We start from the raw sequence: 12,571 nt of genomic DNA, 5'->3' as shown, positions 1-12,571 counted from the left end.
GGGTTATGAGAGGGCTTCCAAGAGCAGGTGGCCTTTACCAGACTAGGGACAGGAAAAAGGGAGGAAGACATTTCATCAGGAAGGAGTGGCTTAAACAAAAGCACAGAGGAAGGAAGAGCATGCTGGCAAAGAAATGACAAGTAGTTCAGCAGGACTAGAGAAAGTGCTCTCGGAACAGGAAAACAATCTCCTGACTACATGAATGTATAGCACAGGCTCTACACCCCACTTTCAACCTCTGACATAGGTCCCAGGGGTTTCAAAATCTTGATTAAAAATCTTGATTCAGCCAGCTGCCTGGCCCCGATGGGCAATGTTTGCTGAATGAATTACACGCCATCGATTAGAAATGCTGGTGATCCATGCGTGTTCATGGTGGAAGCCCCATGAATGGATCATTCCCTGCATGTAATTCTGGGCATTCTTTTAGTTGCTGTGTGAAGGACCAAGGCCCCAAATTTCCTCACCTAGACCCAGCTCTGAAGCATGAAGCTGTCCTACAGCCCTACCAGCCCCAAAGTGCTTGTTATTAAGGCAGACTTCCAGAACACCCGGCTCTGCTGTGAGCAGGAATCTGTATTTCTGATACCTGTGGTCCTGAACAAACCCCAATCCCACACTGAAAAAACATTACACATCTGGAGTTTTTCTTTCTTTCCCTTCTAACAATTCTTCATGTTTCCAACATGTCTAAACCAAAAGTGTACCCAAAATAACCACACCTTTTTTATGTTATGCAGGCATCTTGGAACCATCTTTTGTTCCAAGTAGGGTTTTGAGAAGAAGGAATTGCCTAGAAGTTGCTGTGACCAGCCACTTGGGATGGACTTTCTGGGCCACTGACCCCTCTCCTCATCAGCAGTGAGACTTCCCTGCTGGCCCTTCGTGACTGGGGCACATTCCCCGTGACAGCCCATAGCTATGCTGTTCACAGGGGCCTGGGTTTCCTACTTGGAGAGTTGACACTGCACCATGTGACCTCAGCTTAGAAGACCTTGCTAAAGACACAGGACATCTACTTGCTCTTGTAAACAGGTCATTTTCTTCTCGCGTTCTTGAAATGAATTCAATACATCTTTTATTTTTAAAATATACCCCTTTTAAAGTACATCTTGTTGCTATTATTTTTATATACTTTGCTATTCTTATATTGCTTTAAACCATTTTTTATGCTTATCCTCTATTTTAAGTTTTCAAAACTTCATTTTATTTTTACCATCCTTTTTATTGTCTCTTATAAGAGACTTAGGTTGAGATAAAAAAAATTATTACTACTTATTTAACACTTACCTTTTTATACCAAATTTCTCATTTGTTTTGACTTAGCTATTTATTTTTTTTGTTCTTTTTTTCACCTTTCCCTTTTATTTGGCAGCTGTCTTGACTTCTATTTCTTTTTCTTCTATTTCTTCTTAAATTCTTACTTTGCTTTCCACCTTTGAATATTTTTATCCTTAAGTTTCTGCATTTACCTTTGTGTTATTTGTTTCTAAATCCTTTCCTCTTTTTATTTACATATTATCTATATGCTTTAATCTGCACTTATTTTTTTTCCTCTTAATTTCTTGGTTTCTTCGGCGGGCAGTGGTGGAATCTAAATAAGAAGAAACTCTTTGGTTATTGGTCTAGTGCTCTTTCTACCAAACCACACTCTGACACAACAACTGTGCAAAGAAGCCCTTTTTTAAAATAAAGAACACGTGGGTAGCATCTCATCAAAGAACATTTAGTTCCTGATGTTGTAGGAACTAAACCAGCCCCTGATAGACACACGGACCACCAGAAACCAGTGAGTTATAGGAAACACACTCTTTATTCAGCCCGCTGGGTCTGCCAGGGGTACACAGACCCCAAATTAAGCAGCCCCAAAATGTAGAGGTACAGGGTTTTTAAGCCCTAAATCCCATTCTTCATTCTGTCTGAACACAAAGGTCTATTTTTCTCCTATTCATTACCTGTCAACCCACAGGTCGGGTGTGCAAGCAGAGGTACAGAAGCAGAAAGCTTGTTGTTAAAAATGTTATGTTCCCATGGGTGATAACCTATGTTCCCATGGGCGATAGCCAAGCAGTAATTTTCCAGCCAGCACACTGAGACATTGGAATTAAGATTGTGATTCAGTGTCAGTTACCACCCTGGGAAAAGGTTGTTCCTTGGCCTTAATCTTAAAGAACAAGTGAAAATAGAATGAAAGGGGGAAAGCTGAGAAGTGGTACTTTATGCCTAAAATACACAGAAGAACAGAATCTGAAGTCAGAATACAACGTGCTAGTCAGGGGACTCTAGGTAAACAACCATTGTAAGCCTCTGTTTTCTTATTTTTAAAATAGGAATGAGACCATTCCTGCCCACCTCACTATTGAGTTGATCAAATTGAGACAGCATAGACTTGGGCCAGGGGCGGCCAGAAAGACACCACCCCATCACTCCCTATGCAAAAATGCAGAAGTAGCTGATTTTATTTCCTTTCTGTTTACTTCTGTATAGAAGTATGGAACCACTATTCTGCATGAGCAGTTGACCAAGGTTCATCTGCTATCCCACCTTTCTGGGGTGGCAATAATGAGTACAACGCCATCTTGCCCCACAGCGCAGGCAAAGAAAGCCTACCATTTTTTAAAAAGCCTGCTCTTTCTGCATGCGTGCTTTGTCCCCAGCTTATAAAAGTAAAGAAGTAGAGCCAGCTTCCCAGCCATTTCCAAGATCCTTTCCTTTCTCTGTGCTGTCTCCCTTGTGCTGGAGCATAAGCTTAATAAAATCTGGACATTTTTCTGGGGTTTCCTCTCGATTTCTATCTTGAGGAACCCAAGAACTCAAACACCAGGTAAAAGTCAGGTCACGGATGGAAAAGTTCTTTGTAAGCTTTGTGCATAACTATTTTTATAAAGCCCATAAAATTCAAGATAAAGGATAGAGAAATATCTTCATAAAAAAATACCATTGTTGTTTTTTAAATATGTATATCTATTTATCTAATGAGGGAAAAAATAGGTATCTGTGCCACACACAATACTCCAAGTCATATCCCCCCGCTTTTTTAAATTACTTTTTATTGATTTTCTGATGTTTGATGAACATTTTCATCTGGTGCTCTTGGGTTTATATCCCTGTGTTATATGCATGCATTGGCCTACTTCATTTCTTAAGCTTTGATGGTTTAAAAATAATGAATAGAACTTTACCTTAATGAAAAATACTTAATTATGATGTCTGTCTTTAAACTCAGATTTAGCTTTACCAATCAAGCAGTGGCTTCTGTGGAAACCAACAGTTTCTTTCCTGATTTATTGCTGTCTCCCACATTTCCATTAACATTTCAGCTACAATCTTTGTGAAAGTTAACAACGACGATCATAAAAAGCATTACCTTATGCATCTGGTATTTGGGATGCTTATTTATTTCATTACCCAATAAACTTTTCAGACAGCAATCTTTCAGTGTCTTGGCATCTGGAGCTAAGCATCTCCTAGGTAGAGCTAGTGGATTAAAATGTTAAGTGAATTCTCACTGGTAAGAAATTCTCTAAGGACAATAGATGAGTCAAATTGGATGCTATATGATAAGGACAAAATGATCAGAGATGTTCTAGTGTTGGAGCAGCCACGTCACCTGGCCTATAATCACCAGAAATGAACTAAAGTAGAATATGTCACTCAGGACACTTACCTGTGGGAACACTCGGACCATCCCTTTGATTTTTCATATGAAGCCATCAGCAAGAAACCTACCCCTATTTTTGCTGTGATCATATATGTTTTGAAAAGATAAAATAGCATATTTACATGGAACTTAAACTATAACCCCTCAGAGACCCCAGCCCCGAGTCTTCGAGTGACTCCAAGTGTCCTAGAGGGCTGCAGCAACAGAGGAACAAGGAGGCTCATTTCCGGACTCCTTGGACATCACTCTTGCTTCTCCACTAAGTCACTTTCCTGACCTTTTTCATCCTGCTCTCATCAGTGGCAAAACAAAGGCAATGGCTCTGTGGTATGGCGACAGAGCCCAACCATTGGGCTTGGCTGGAATCTTGCAGTTAGGTCAGGGTAAGAGGTACAGTGCTCTTTGCGTACTTGCTGTAGCAAAACAAAGCACTTTTTCCCTTCAGTTCAGCATAGGCCACCTGAGGAGAGTTTGAAAAGAGGGAAGGAAAAAGTGAGAGGTGAAGTGAGAGGAAAAGCAGGCTCCACCCGTGAGGGAAGACCATGAGGGCTCCATCTGCAGCAGCCTTGAACATCCCCAGAGATCCACAAGATTGCTCCTAGAACTGAGGAAACTATGTTCCCTACTGCACAGAGGCACTGAGGCTTCAATTTTTTTAATATGCTCATTCAAATCACTAAAGAAAAATAAAAACGGCTTTCTCTCACCATCGACCACCACAAAGTGCTTCATCAAACCCACTCGGCCCATTTGGAGAAAGGAGATGACTTCAGATTGTAAGGGAGCGAGAAGTTCTATTTGGGCTTATTTTTCCCAGTCTTGTCACTGACTCTCACTGTCTCTGAAGAGATGCCAGGAGCCCACATTTGATGTTTGTAAACACTGGGGATTTTGTGAAGAGAATGGGACTAATAAATTGAAGCTGATTGTGCCTCTTAGAGATCGACAAGACAAAGGCACCTGTGTCAACAATGTGCCCACCACCAAGTTGCACCATCTGCTTGTAACAGTACATTCCTGGAACTCCTCTGTGTCTGGTAAACAGCTGTTACGAGAACCATTTCTCCCTGACACTGGTCCTTTTATTGGTGACCTATTGGTCAACACCACCAAGTAACATTGTTTGTTAAACCTCAGCAATGACCTTATGATCTTTGCTCCTACTTTTTTATGTCAACCTCATAAGCCTCCCTTAGTACCCACAAATTAGCAGCAAATGGTATTGAAGGCAATGATAGAAATAGCACAAACATTGTCTGAAAATGATTAACTCACAGACATTAAAGAGACACAAACTCAACAGAAAGATGCCCTGCAGGGTATTGTGGCCATTTAGGCATACTTGATTGAAAATTGGTTAGGAACAGAGAATTTTAATAGGCTTAATTTAAACTGAGATGACTCAAGAATCACAAATAAAAATTTTCTGCATGCAGCAGCACCATTCAATTTAGACTGAATTGCCTGATGATTAATTAATTTAGGACAGTGCTCACTGAAAAATTGCCATAGATGTGCATCTGTCAAATGAATTTGCCACAGACTGTCAAACCTCCGTGACATGAATGGCACAAATCCAGGGTACTGCCCACTCAGTAGGTGGCCCCTTGCTCTTTTAATGAGAACTACACTCATTGGCAAATATCACAAGCTCCAGACTAAAAGAAAAAGCAGAACTCACCAAATAAGTCGACCCTAGGGGGTCATAAAACCAACTCCATGTTAACTTTTAGAGAGGATGTAAATTGAAAACAAAGGATCATGGAAACTGAAAGCAGAAAAATAATAACAGCTGACATCTACTGAGCATACTACATGCTGGGCTTTGTTCTAAGCACTGTGTTCATTCTACCTTAATTAATCCTCATAACAATCCCATGAGTCAGATATAATATCCATCTTGCACATGAAGAGACTTAGAGATTATCTAAGTTGATTTATAAAGTCCAAGGCTTGCCCATGTTCAAACAGCCAAACCCTTACAGAGGGAGGATCCAAACATCTCTTTACTCAGGTCCAGTGCAACAAATTTGTGAGTGGGTGGCATGAATTCATTTTACGAAGTGCCTTGGGTTCAGAAGACGTAAAACTATTCCAGGAAGGGGAAACTCTTCTTCCTTTCCAAAGCCATGGCCAGCAGACTAAGGAGGTCAGTCAGGTATTAACTTGCCCGGTAGAAGTGGTGACAGCTGTCTTCTTCTCGTGCTCTTTCTTAAACAAGCAGAGTGCTGGGGGCCTGGAAAAGGGTTTTCAGATACTGGATCCTGGACTGAGGAATTGGGAGTAACTTGTCTATAGGCTTCCGTGCTACATCAAGGAAGATGAACTAAGAGGAAGCTTCTTGAGGAGTAATTAAATTGATCTTAACATGGCAGAGAGGACAAATTTGGGGATGAGGCAAAGTGACAGAAATTAAGGAAACAAGTAAGAGTGGAAGGTTCAACTGGGATGGTGTATTGGAAAGACACTCTCCAAAGGTGGTAGTAGAGGATCATTTTAGCTTCATCTGTATTCTACTAAATTTCTCAATGAAATGGTCTCATGTATTTATGTTTAATTTGCTGTTAAAATGAAGTAAATATTTTTGAAAAGAGAAGAGAAAAGTGAAAGTACCTAGACTTGTTCAAGCTACTGGGGAGCTTTTCATCTGGTACTTGTGACTTTGAATGTGACTTTAAGGTCACTGCATCAATCCAAGAAGTCTGGACAATCAGCTCCAGTGGCCAGGATACTTCCTCTGTCCTGAACCTATTGACCATAGATCTGCCTTTAAGATAGGGGTTAAGAGGTCCCACAGGCCTCTATGTACATCTGGGTTGGTTACCTTAGATAGTCTGTTTCTCCATGTGATCCCGAGCTAGCCAGAAGAATACACTAATACTTTCTTATCCACCTATATAGATCCATTGGATTGACTAAACTATAGGCAAGTTTAAAGGAAGAAAAAGAAACGAAATAAAGGAACTAGGCCAATTTATTTGCTGCCACAGAGAGAATTAGCACCTGCCCCATGTTCTTCCCTCTTAGTTGCAGCATAGGACACTCTTCTTAAGGTCCTAGCAGACTCCCCAAGCCATTGATGTGGCTAGAGATAGAGACTATGACAACTTAACCTCCCTGGATCCCTGCCAAGGCTGATTTCCAACGGTTGTCAAAGAGCATCATCCAAGCAGGAACAATATGCCAACCTTAGCAGGCCTTTCTGGAGACCTGGACTTCATTCTGTTTAGTGTTCTCCTTCTTTCATCTTCCACCCATTACTCTACCCAATCCACATTCACACTAGTGTCAGAGAAGTATCTACTCTTTATCAAATCTTCTCCCTCAAGTATATTACATCAAGCTCAGGCTTTAGTATTCAGTGGCTTGCTTATCTCCAAGACTTACTCTAAGAAATAAAGGTCAAATATTATTGGCCCACTGCCTATGTGCTTAGGGACACAAAGTTTAATTAAGGCTTGAATTTGAAACATTTTTATGGCAACTAAATTATCTCTAAATTGTTTACTCAAATTGTTTGGTGTCTTCTAAAATTAGATAATCTTAAGTACTCAACCTGTTCACCAATTCTGGAAGAATTGATAATAATCAACCCACCATTTACTTACATTTTCTCTGGCAACACAAATTTCCGGGTCTGGTTGGAGAAATCTAGAATTGGATAACAGCTTTCCCCCTTAGAAAAAGCAGCCTCCCAGTTTGTCACAGACGTTACAACTATCACTCTCTGAGGCTGAGGCCAAGTGTTAGAAGCCATACATCACTGTAAGGCTGCTGCTGTTTTTTCCACAGTAAAGAGGGAAATGAGACAGAATGTCTCCAACAAAATGAGGAAAACAAAAAAGCTAGACCAGAGAGAACCTTATGTTTTAAGGAAAATGGACAAAGGCATATTTCTTTGAAAAATTGAAGAGTATGCGTAATTGTTTAATACATATTGTACATCTGTTTTGAAAAGATATAGTAGGTAGTCATTTTCATCCTTTACATTATCTTTCCTGCCCTTTTAAGCACTTGTTTGCCAACCTTTCTTGAAAGTTCTTTGAGCTCTGAGGTTATATGTATTTTTTCTTCCCAGCTATCATTAGAACCTGCAAGTTCTAGGACCTAAGAAATGTTCATTAACTATTTGTGACTGCTGTGGTGTTTGTTCACCATTTCCGTGTATTCGTTAACACACTTGTTAATTTCCCACATTATCCCCCATAGGTTGCCATTTGGGAGAATTTGAGGTACTCTCAAAATAGGCTCTAAAACTTGGATCCCAATTCCTATAGATTATAAATTCTTGGAAGACAGGAATCTTATCCGATTGATTCACTGCTCTCTCCAGTTCTAGCACATAAAAAATAATCTATAAACATTTGTTGAAAAGCTAAAGGAGTTTTCACAACTTTGTCACTAATTAGCCTTGGAACCTTGGTATAGTTCCTATAATGCTCAGCCTTAGTCTTCTCACCAGTAAATAAGCATAATACCTTACTCAAACGGTGTTATAGGGATAAAGTGACAATGTGTGAAATTCTGAACAATAGTTGGTTTTTAACAGTTTAGAAAGATGTGGAAGAATTTGGTTATGAATTATGTTTCTGATTTCTAGTTCATTTGTGAAGCTGTCTCTTGATTTGTTGGCTGTTTGTCTAAGGTTGAACATAATATCAGGAACATAATATCAGGATCTTGTACAAATGCTGCAGTGTGAGAATGCCTATGGGTTTTTCCAAGATTTGAAGTTGCCCATGAGTAATACCCCAGTGAGAAATCTGTATTACTTAAATTTTCTTCCCTTCTTGTTCAGTGGGCAAGAGATGATATTTTGTAATTGCTTCCTGGGTCTAATTCTAAGTACTATTGATTAAAAAGGGAAAGAATAGGGTGAGTCAACACATATCACAGCTGCCATGTTTTGATCAGGGTCAGGGAGTTCCTGAAGCATCATCATCCCTTGAGACCCAATGTCATTACTAAAAATCTTCAAACCAAAAGTACCCTTTAATGAAATGCAGCCTATTCAATCATCATCATCATCAGCATCAAATACTTATTATGGGTTTGGCACTGTTCTAAGCATTCTAGGTACTTTACCTGCATTAATTCATTTAATTCTTACCCACCCTATGAGAGAGGTAGTATTATATGCCCCTTTTACAGAAGAGAAAACTATGGCACAGAGTTTTAGTAACTTTCCTAAGATCATGTAGCTAAACTTTAATGGAACTGGGATTCAAATCTAGACAGTCTACTCCAGAAATAAGGTAGAAAGAGATGCTTGTAAATTGTGTATATTGCCTGACTATGAATTAATCAATGCATATAATACTCCCAGGATAGCCTGAAGCCAATTTTTTATAAACATGTACTGTGCATACTAGTAATAGTCTAGGGGCTGAAGATAGAACAATGGGCATGATAGTCTGCCTTTCAAGGAATTTATCTCATATTAGGGAAAGACCAAAAGTAGACATGTAAACAAGTAAATAAGATGATTTTAGGTATTAATAAATGCAATGAATAAGTCATAATATGGTAATTATATTAAGTCACGGAAGGCAAAGTGCTATTTTAGCAAAGGTAGTCAGGGAGGCCTCTTGGTGGAAGGTTGATAAGGGTGAGTGGATACTTAAATTATGAGAAGGAGGCATCGCTCCTGGGAAGAGAGTTCCAGACAGAGAAGAGCTAGCTTGATGTGCTCAAGCAACATGGTGGCCGCAGCAAAATGAACAAAGATGAAGGTGGAAATGTTAAAAACAGAATAAGGAATCAAATCATGCAGGTCTTGTGGGTAAGGTTAGGTGTTTTGATTTATTCCCACTTAAATGGAAAGCAACTGAAGCATTTTAAACGGGAAATGTCTTCTGATTTATTATTTTATTATTTGTTTAAGATCTTTCTCACTACTACGAGGACGATGAATTGCAGAGAAGCAGAAGCTGAGACAGGGAGAGTCAAGGACTGAGCTTTGGACTACAACACCATCTAGAAATCTGGAAAAGAGGAGGGAGTCAGAAAATGAAGGGCAGTGGCCCTTGAGTTCAAGTGATCAGGCTGTCATGTGGCCAAAAGAAGAAAATGTTTCAAGAAAGAGGGGAGTGATCCAAAAGACAGAAAATTGTCCATTAGACTTGGGGAGATGTAGGTTGTTGGGAAACTCACAAATAGCTATTTCGGAAGTTGGTGAGGGACAAAAGCTCACTTAATATGAATTGAGGACAATTTTGGAATGGTTTTACCATAAAGTAAAACAGAAAAATGTAGCAACATCTAGGAGGCTAAGGGAGATTTTTTCCCCCCAGATGAGCAAGGTTTATGGGTTTTACACCATGAAGTAAATGATTTAGTAGAGATGGAGAAATTAATGATTTCTCTTGATTCTCAGGAGAGAAAGGGGATAGCTGAAGGAATGAAGGCCTTGAGAAGGTACCAGGGCCAGAACAGGTGACGACATTGACTTTGGAGAAGAACAGAGACATAGTTTTCCACTGTAATAGGGAGAAACAAAGTACACAGGCACTAGCTGTTAGAATCATTGGTGTAGAAGATGAAAGAGAGCATGATGGAAGCTGACTTGGAAAGAAAGATCCATACGCAGCTACAAAAATAATGATCACTATCATTATTGAGCAACCAGTATTTCCCATGTCCTCTTTATATATACATATTATCTAAAGGTTATGACTAACCCAAGAAGTAAACATTATCATAACAGTTTTATAGAAGTAAATAATGAGACCCACAGCTACATAAAGAGTAAGTGGTATTTGAGGGTAGAGAGGAGAGAAATAAAGATTTTGGTTAATTATGATAAAATTAAGATTGTACCTTTTAGACACTTATATGAAGATATTGAGTACAAAAGTGCTATAAAAGTTTTATTTGTTTTAATTTGGTTTGACTTCATCTTTTATTTATTTATTCATATGTTTATTTTATAATTTACTAGGTTTCTTACCCTAAAGTTCTTTTAAAAGTGGAACAAAGCTTCTGCTACCAGAAAGATGAAGTAGATATATTTTTTTCCTATTTTTCCTACTAAGTACAACTAAAAGTCTTGGACCTTGATATAAAACACACATTAATAACAAGAAGAATATAAAGGGTGGAGAATAGAGGGCTGGCTGGCTAGAAACCTCAAGACCTGAGGAATGGCAGTGGTGAATTCCCTGGGTTTTCTCTTTGCCTCATATATCCCAGGCTTGGAACTAAAGAAACCAGCAACTCAGAAATACCAATGTGTGCAGACAAAAAAAACTCCTCCTGAAACCTGTTCTCTTTAGCCGAAGGACAAGGAAAAGGGAAACTTAACAAGGCAGACAACTTTGGGGTAATAACTGCTTCATTCCAGCCAATCACTAAAAACAAACAAAAACTATAGCCTCACCTCAAACAATGCCATCAAAGACAAAATAGGGAGCCTAGACTTCCACAAGGAATCCAACATCAGAGAAGGCCACATAGGGAGCCAGGACTTTTATCTACACTGTAATGAGAATTCCCTCCAGTGATATCACTGGAAACCATGTCGGGTATCTAGACTTCCCCCTTTACTTGAAGTAACAAAGCACCCCTCTTTCTCCCTGTTGAGGCATTGTCAGAAAAGGTCTAGTGGAGAGATAGGAATTTCACTATCGATCATCAGTTATGAGGCCATTCCCTCCATGGTGTCAGTGAAGACCATATGGGAAGCTGAAAATCCCACCCCAGCCTAGCATGAATGAGAAACATTCCCCCCATCCCCACCACCTTAGGCATCAATGTAGGTTTAATGGGAAATAATAGACAAATCCACAATTACAGTTGTAGACTTTAACACCCCTCTCTCACAACTGGTAGATCAATTAGATTAAAGAACTAGAACTCAACAATACTATTAACCAGCAAACTCTAATCAAAATTGATAGAATACCCAACAACAGCAGAATAGATATGCTCTTCAAGTGCTCATGGAACATATACCAAAATAGACAATATTCTGGCTATAAAACAAATATCAACAAATTTAAAAGAATTTAAATCATGCAGAGTGTTTTTTCTGAACACAGTGAAACTAATATAAAAATAAATAACAAAAAAAAGAAAAGAAAAGAAAAGAAAAACCCCTGAATACTTGGAAACTAAATAATATACTTCTAAAATAATCCATGATCAAAGAGGAAGTATCAAGAGAAATAAAAAATGCATTGAACTGAATGAAAATTGAAATACATGTCAAAATTTGTGAGGCATTGTTAAAGAATGCTGAGAAGGAAAATTATAGCACTAAATGCATACATTAGAAAGGAAAAAAAGTATTAAATCAGTTAATATCTCATCTCAAGAACATAGAAAAAGAATAGCAGAATAAACTCAAAGTAAGCAGAAAGAACAATAAAGATAAAAGCAGAAATCAATAAAATCAGAAATAGAAAAACAATAGAGAAAATCAATGAAACAAAGATCTGTTCTTTGACAAAAAAAAAAAATCAATGAAATTTACACCTTTAACAAGACTGACAAAAAAAAATACAAGACACAAGTTATCAATAGCAGGAATAAAATAGGGTATATCACTATAAACCCTGCAGACATAAAAAGAACAATAAGGGAAAACTAGGATAGACCTTATACATATAAATGTGACAAATTGCATTGCTTCTTCAAAAAACACAAACTACTAAAACTCCTCCAATAGGAAATAGATAATTTGAATAGTCTTGTAACCATTAAGGAAATTGAACTTATAATTTAACATGCCCCCACAACAACAATAACAAAAAAATAAATCTCTAGATTCAGATTGTTTCAGTGGAGAATCCTACCAAACACCAATTTTACACAATCCCTTCCAAAAACCTGAAGAGACAACTTCTAAATTCATCTTATGAAGCTAATATTACCTTGATACTAAAACCAGACAAAGATACTACCAAAAAA

This window comes from Pteropus vampyrus, unplaced genomic scaffold, assembly GCF_000151845.1.
Source record: "Pteropus vampyrus isolate Shadow unplaced genomic scaffold, Pvam_2.0 Scaffold12, whole genome shotgun sequence".
NCBI lineage: Eukaryota > Metazoa > Chordata > Mammalia > Chiroptera > Pteropodidae > Pteropus > Pteropus vampyrus.
The sequence above is the reverse complement of the archived record's forward strand: the minus strand, read 5'-3'. Positions refer to the sequence as shown.